Source organism: Galeopterus variegatus, unplaced genomic scaffold (assembly GCF_000696425.1).
Source record: "Galeopterus variegatus unplaced genomic scaffold, G_variegatus-3.0.2 Scaffold7957, whole genome shotgun sequence".
In the NCBI taxonomy this organism is placed as follows: Eukaryota; Metazoa; Chordata; class Mammalia; order Dermoptera; family Cynocephalidae; genus Galeopterus; species Galeopterus variegatus.
In genome coordinates, this window is record NW_007734068.1 from 56185 (window position 1) to 63173 (window position 6989).

General features: G+C 51.9%; 1 long non-coding RNA gene across 3 annotated transcripts; it reads left to right on the forward strand.

Moving 5' to 3' along the window:
* Positions 1-299: 299 nt before the first annotated feature.
* LOC103608036 lies at positions 300-5997 on the forward strand. Of its 3 annotated transcripts, XR_552011.1 has the most exons (8): positions 300-1070; positions 1530-1699; positions 1896-1940; positions 2193-2271; positions 4582-4620; positions 4890-4976; positions 5485-5550; positions 5965-5997. It is a non-coding gene; the product is annotated as an uncharacterized LOC103608036 (long non-coding RNA). The 3 variants fall into 3 exon arrangements; XR_552010.1 differs by lacking the exon at positions 2193-2271 and having other exon boundaries at positions 4861-4976; XR_552009.1 differs by lacking the exon at positions 2193-2271.
* The last annotated feature ends 992 nt before the right edge of the window (positions 5998-6989 follow it).

Sequence of the window (6989 nt, forward strand, 5' to 3'; positions counted from 1 at the left end):
GGGCCCGGGCTGCCGCTGGGGTGGCCCCCGCGGGCGGCGCGCGCGCTGCAGAGAGTGAGGGCGGTAACGTTTCTCCTTCTGGCTTTCGGCTCCTTTGTGCCTGCCGCGGGGTGCCGGGATCAGGGGTGCGTGTGTCGTGAGGGGCCCGGGGCTGCGGCGGAGCGGCCCTGTCGTCGTGTGAGGGCCCAGGGTTGGCAGGGGCATTGCAAGCGCGCTCCGGGGCTCGCCCGGAGGTCTCCCGGGGGGAGGGTGGTAGTCGTTTGGGGCGCTTGGCGGGGAGCGATTCCTGCTGCCAGAGCTAGCGGGGGAAAGCCGGGCCCTCTTTTCCTGAAACCCGCAGCCGGGCGGCGACATTTCTGCTGCCCGCGTTGCAGGCCTCCGCCATCTTGTACACGTGGTGGGGGGATGTGACACTGAATTCTTTCTGAGGTTCTCCACCTCCTCGTCAGCGACGGTCCTTTCCTTAGGAGATCGCTCTTGTCTTCTCGACTCTGGGTGGCTGATATTCCTGTGCAACCTCCAGCAAAGACCGTGGGCGATGGGAGAGGAGGGGTGTTGGGGCTTCTGTAGAGAGGAGACCGGGTATCGGGTTCTTACGCAAGAAGTGGGACTGGGGTCTCTAGATGAATGCCTGGGTTGTTCTCGAGAACCGGGTAGGAGTGGACGTAGAAGAAAGCAAACAGGGCCTTTGTTTAACTGCAGGAAGCGTTCTCACAGGGTCGCTCTAGATGTCGGAGGGTTTTGTTAACGTTAGTTCTGGCTTAAGGCTTTTTTGAACTTCGGTTTCCTGGCCGCTGAGTGCTGCCACGTCCCTGCAACAAAGCCCACGTGGAGTCAGCCCGCTGATTGTCTTTCTCCCTCGCCCGCCGCTACTCAGCAAGGATCCCCCCAGTTGAGTTTCCTCCTTCAGGCAACCACCTGGAAAACCATTGACTTTATCCTAACTGTTGCCATGTCACAAATGGAGGGATTTTTCTCATGCATTCATCCTTGATCCTGGCATGCCCTCCTTTGGCATTGTCCCGTACGTTCCTTTTTCGTACATTTTCCCAACGTACAGGAAAATAGACGTAAGTTGAACAGTTGTAACGTTTCGCCATATTTGCTTTATTTGTACTTAATGTTTTGAAAGTAAATTTTATATTTTATCCAAAGTAGTTAACACTTGTGTCCCTAAAATAACATTTTTCTACTTAAATGCCAATGCCATTGTCACCTTCAATAGACTAATTCCTTAATATTGTCATCCTTTTGCTTCCTGTTCATTGTTCCTAAGTCATCTCCAAAATGTCTTTCACAGATGATTTGTTCAAAGTTGGTTCAGTCAAAGGTCTCTGGTTATGGCTTACATTGCTTACATCATAGCTTTCTTTTTTCCTAGAATAGCCTCCTTATTCCTCCCAATAGGTTCTGAGTGATTTGTATCTTAGCAGCTTACACTACTTAGGGTTAACAGCAGGTGTAGACACTGCCGGAAAAGCTGCAAAACTAGGCAAGGGGTCACGGACACTGGGGTTCTCTTTATGTAGTAGGTTTGGAGGCCCATCCCAGGAGGACAGTCCCTGTGCATCTCTGACACCAGGAAGTTTGGGATATCCTGGTGGTTCCACAAGGAGAGCTGTGGTCAGCTTGTCCTTTCCTGATGGATTTTGTGTTTCCCAGTCTCTAAGCTCTGTTAGCTTGGCCTCTGTCCCTGAAGGTAAGTTGCCATGAGACGTGGTTGCAGAGGGGCTGGGGCTCTCATGATGTTCAGCACTGGGCTCTGATCACACCTGAGGACACAGTGCCCCCCCAGGACCTTTGACACCTGGGGGTCTGAAGGGCCCTAGTTTTGTTGTTCTGGAACTGCAGACCGTTTCCTCCCCCACCCTCACCAAATCCTTCCTGTGTTACAGGTGTGTCTTCAAGCCAGTGGGCCACCCACCACCAACCTCATCGTGGTAAGTACTCTTGCTCCCACTCTCTAACCCACCGGCTCTAAAATATTTCACCCTGATCTTGGGTGACTTCGTATCAGATATCTCTGGGACTTAATTTTTGTTCCAACAATCATACTCAGGATTTTAAACCCAGTGTCATATTGGTGGAAGCCTAGTTGGGCCTAGGTCCAAATCTCAGCTTTGCTGTTTATGGGCTTGGAGATGTTCAGCAGGTGATCGCTCTCCTGAGCCTCAGTTGCTGTTTCTGTAAAGCAGGCACATCATCAGGAGCAGATGGCCCAAATCCTCTGTACAGCTGGGTGGGGGCAATAACCTTTCCTGCCTTCCAGAGGTAAGAGTTGAATAAGATAAGGAGTGCATGGACTGTGGAAGAAAACGTATTTGGGTTTCAGGGAAAAGGACTAATCAGAAACCTAATTTTCAAATTCAGCAGTGGGAAAGAAACAGAATGTCTCTCATCATTATTACATGTTACATTGTGGGTTTTGTAGACTGAATATAACATACCTTTAGACAAAGCTTAGTCAGCTTTCAGTGAGTCATTTATATATAGACTGATACAATTATTAAAGGAACCCTTGATTTACACAATAGCAATTGTTCAAATAACAGGATTTATCAGAAGAATGTCTTACAAGTGTTTCCAAGAGCTAAATCATAAGACAGGCATATATGTGTGTGTTGTCCAAACACAAACAAGTGCTCCCAGCTCTAGGAGGATTTTCATTTGCTCCTTGGATGTCAGGGGTAGGGAGAATAATGGCTGCAGTGAAAATAGAACTGAAAGTGTATTCTCCAGGGCTACTGGAAGTTGCAACTCTTTCTGGCAAAGGAGCTGGTTTCTGTGAAGGGTGAGCTTGGATTTCAGTTCTTCTGAATAGCTTTTTGAGGCGTTTGTTCTCTTTTTGTTTGTTTGTTTTGCCGCTGGCCGGTAACAGCTTAGTGCTCCTAATCCAAGGTATCCTCTGCAGAGCACTGAACGGATCTGAATGTTAAGCTTTGAGAGCTTAGAGGAAATTCCTGGGGAAATAAGGACTAGGGAAGGTGCCAGTTGGGCAGGGAGGTGAGAAGAGGAAAGAGTTGACAGCAGGATAGGGAAGTATTAGGCCTCAGGGCCAGCTTAACATCAGTACAGCCATATTAAGCAACTTTCCACTCTTCCCCCTCCCCTTTCCCTCTTTTTGCTCTGGGAATTGGTCAGTGAAATTCTTCTAGGAATGGGTAAACAGGACCGTTATCGTCAAAGGAACATCTTGCTAAAGCACGTGGGCTGTGGATAGCAGGCATTCGGGCTTTGTACTGATACAGGTATACAGTGGTTACACAAAGCAGAAGCCTGTGCCCTAACCAACCAGATGTTACTGGACCACGAAGGCTGTGTCACCTTGCATACCACTGATTTCAAAACTGCCCATAACTCTGCAAGAACCTTCCCTCAAAGTCTTATAAGACCCCTGCTTTCCTTCATTCAGGGGTGCTGGTCTGACTCGGTCTCCCCTCCACACTGGTGGAATAAAGCCTCTAAGCTGAAATAGCACCTGGCTTGGGTCTCTCTCTTTTCTCCACCTTGGAAGAACTAAGGGACACATAACACCTGCTGATTGTAGACCACAGCTGTCCGATGGGACTGTCATGATGGAAATGTGCTATGCACTGTCCAGTCCAGCAGCCACTGCGTGTGGCTCTCCAGCATCTGAAATGTAGCAAGTGTGACTGGGGCCATAATTTTTTATTATATTTAATTAACAAATTTAAACAGGGGTTACCTCTTTGGACAGCACATTTCTACACAAAATTTAGATTTGTGTGTTCACAGTTGCTAAACAATAGCTCACACTCAGCGAGCACTTGCCAAATTTAAGTACTTAAGGAGAATGAACTTGCCAAATCCTCCCAGTGAAAGGCAGATGCCCTTTCCCCATTTCACGGAAGGTTCTGGTGAAGTCAGTTTCCCAGGTTGAGTGAAATAGTGACTCAGGGCTCAGGCCCAGGCAGTTTGTAAGGCTGGGTGGGGAGTAGCAGACCTGGGAACTGGGCAGAAGCAATCAGGGGCGTTTTTGTTAGGGCATGGACAGTCCACACACACACACGGGGCTGAGCAGAAGCAGGGCCAAAACTGACTGCTGTGTGCTGGGTCAACCTCTTTCTCTCACTGAACTCTGCAGATGAGCTTGCCTGCTAGGCACATCTAGTCCCATTGTCCAGAGGGAGGAAGGGTCTCTAGGGGTGGCTTAGGTCAGATGGTTGCAGATCATACAGGAAGTAACGCCCAAGGTTGAGCTGGACAGTGAAGGGTGGTTGGGGGGCAGGGGGGCGCGTGGCATTAGAAAGCAAGCAGTGGGGGCTTGCCTCTTGGCACCCCCAGAGACAAGGTATTGGTCATTTTCTTGCCTGGATCTCTGAGCACTCTTGTGGCCCTGGGACCTGAGCAGGCGGGGGGGTGGGTGGTTAGAGTACAGGTGCCCCCATGATGTCCAGCACTGGGCTCTGACCACGCCTGAAGACACAGTGCCCCCCTGGGACCTTTGACACCCAGGGGCCTGAGGGGCCCTGGATCTGGGGATGAGATGGATGGGGGTGCCATGGTTACCCTGTACCCCACCCACCTCTTCTCCCTTCCCCTGCCCCTTCCTGCCTACAGGTGGTTCCTCCAGGAGTCCAAGGACCCAGCCATCCCTTGGTAAGAACAGAAGAGGCTGCCTCTTATTAACAACATAATTATGTTAAGTTTATAATGTTATAAACTTATAGTTTAAGATTTATAGATTATGGTAACATTAAAAATAAAGATTAATTCTTAGCACTTTAAGCACTGTTATAGCGTAGATTCATTTCCTCTTTACAGTAGCCCTGTTGAGCCCTATTCCATAGTTGAGGAAATCAAGGCACATAGGTTGTGATTTGCCCCATCTCATCTCAGGCTTTCTGTCTCGCCCTCCTCTACATCAGAGGAAGGAGGACCAAGGAGGTCGGCTTCGATTCCCCACTTCTGCCGCTTCTGACCTTTGTGGACTTTCATTGCTCGTCTGTACATAGGTGGGTCTAAGGTGGACCCCCCGTCCCTGTGTGTGTGCTGTGGGCAGCCTCCCCTGCAAATTCAAGTTCCCGGGCCTGACCCCTCGAGGGCTAGGGGTGGGTACCTAGGTGTGCAACCTGTTCCGCAGCTGGTACTGGTGGGAGGCACGAGGGAGGCAGCAGACCATTATTGAACACCAGCCTTTGCCACCCCAAAGCTGTTGTTGAATTACGTGGCATCCTCCATGCACAGACTGGGGAATATAAAAGGGGGCTGGTGCAGAAGGAGCTGGCTGGGGGGTTACAGCGAGGTGAGCTCTGTCGGGGTTCCTGAAGGGGCTGCACCTGGGATCCCCATGATGTCCAGCACTGGGCTCTGACCGCCCCTGAGGACACAGTGCCCCCTGGGACCTTTGACACCTGTGGGTCTGAGGGGTCCTGGCTCTGGGGAAGGGATGGATGAGGGTCCTGTGGTTGCCCTGCACCCCACTCACCTCTCCCCTCTCCCCTGCCTTCTTTCCGCCTGCAGCTGGTTCCCCGAGGCATCCAAGAGCCCGGCTGTCCCTCTCGGTGAGAACAATTCCTGGTAGTGAAGGTAAGGCTGGTGCAGGGGAAGCACAGCCCTGTTCTGAGCCAAGCACTGTTCTAAGTACTGTATGCATTTAGTCTCCATGATTACACTACCTTGGGGGGAGGGGGAGACAAAAGAGGGGGGTGATGCTGGGGGGGAGTGGGTGCAGTTAGACATCCTACAAGGGTACTTCAAAAGGTTTGAGGAAAATTAGAAAAGGTAATACAAATCTTCCCATGAACTTTTTGTAGACCCCTCATATGTGTGCCTGTGCCCAGGGACCCCTATGATGTCCAGCACAGCTCTGACCAACACTGAGGACACAGTGCCTCCTGAGACCTTTGACACCAGAGTTGTGAGGGGCACGAGTCTTGGTGGGGTGGTGGAGTGAAGGTGTGGTCATTTCCCACACCCAATGCCTCTTTGTCCTTCCTGCAGCTACTGTGACAGCTCCCTGCCAGGCCCTCTTGCTGTTCCGTGCCTTGGGGCAACTGCAGCCATGGCTGAGAGAGCTCTGGCACCCACCCAGATGGGCCGAGGGGACCAGTACTACACTTACACCAAACTCCTGGCCATTTCTGGCCATTTCATGGTGCTTCAAGCAGAACCCCAGTGAGCTCATGATCACCTGGATCCTGCGGGTGTACGATCAAGGGGTTCAGCCCTGTCACTGAACTCCGGGGAGCTGACGCTGCTGGTCGACCTGACCCATGATGCCATCTTCAACTACCACTGCAAGACCCTGCGGGGTGCCTGCAAGACACTGCTCACCTGGCTGCCGATGGCCTGGCACCAGCGCTGGGAGTCCTTCCTGCACTTTGAGGCCACTGAGCTGCCCTTCCACCCCTGGACCACCATGGAAGAGGGCATCCAGCTGGTGCATGAGCTAGGCATGCATTAAATGGCAGATGCATCACTCTGAACTGTCGTGTTTGACTCCATCTCCACATGGACTCCAAGGTGTAGAGCTGGATCCAGAACTCTCCTAGGGCTAGGCCTGGGGGTTCCTGCCCACCTTCAGGCTCTCAACTCTGCTTGGGCCATTCCAGCAGTCTCCTAAGGAAGGGTGGGCTCTTGGCAGCAGGTGGGAGCCAGTCATAGCAATAGGGTAACCCCAGCTAGAATGTTGGGTTTTCATGAACCTACAAGCAAGAAGCCAACCCCTCCCAGGGCCAGAAAGTGCAGAGTATTCCTAGGCCTCCCTTGGGTCATGACTGCTGGCCTGCACTTTGTAGGCCCTGACACCCCTAGGGGGAATGACAGGCAGGGAGAGAGTTCCCCAGGGATGGTGTTCATGGCAAGAGGCTGCTTTTGGGGCCCAACCCAGTATCCCCCCTTCCTGGCATCATGGTGGGGGCAGGGGAGAGTATGCTGGCGTCCCCAGTTCTCTATCTGTGAGGATAGGACCACTTGGCTCCCACCCCAAGCCAGCCCTCCCACAGTCCAGGGGACCCTGCACCTTA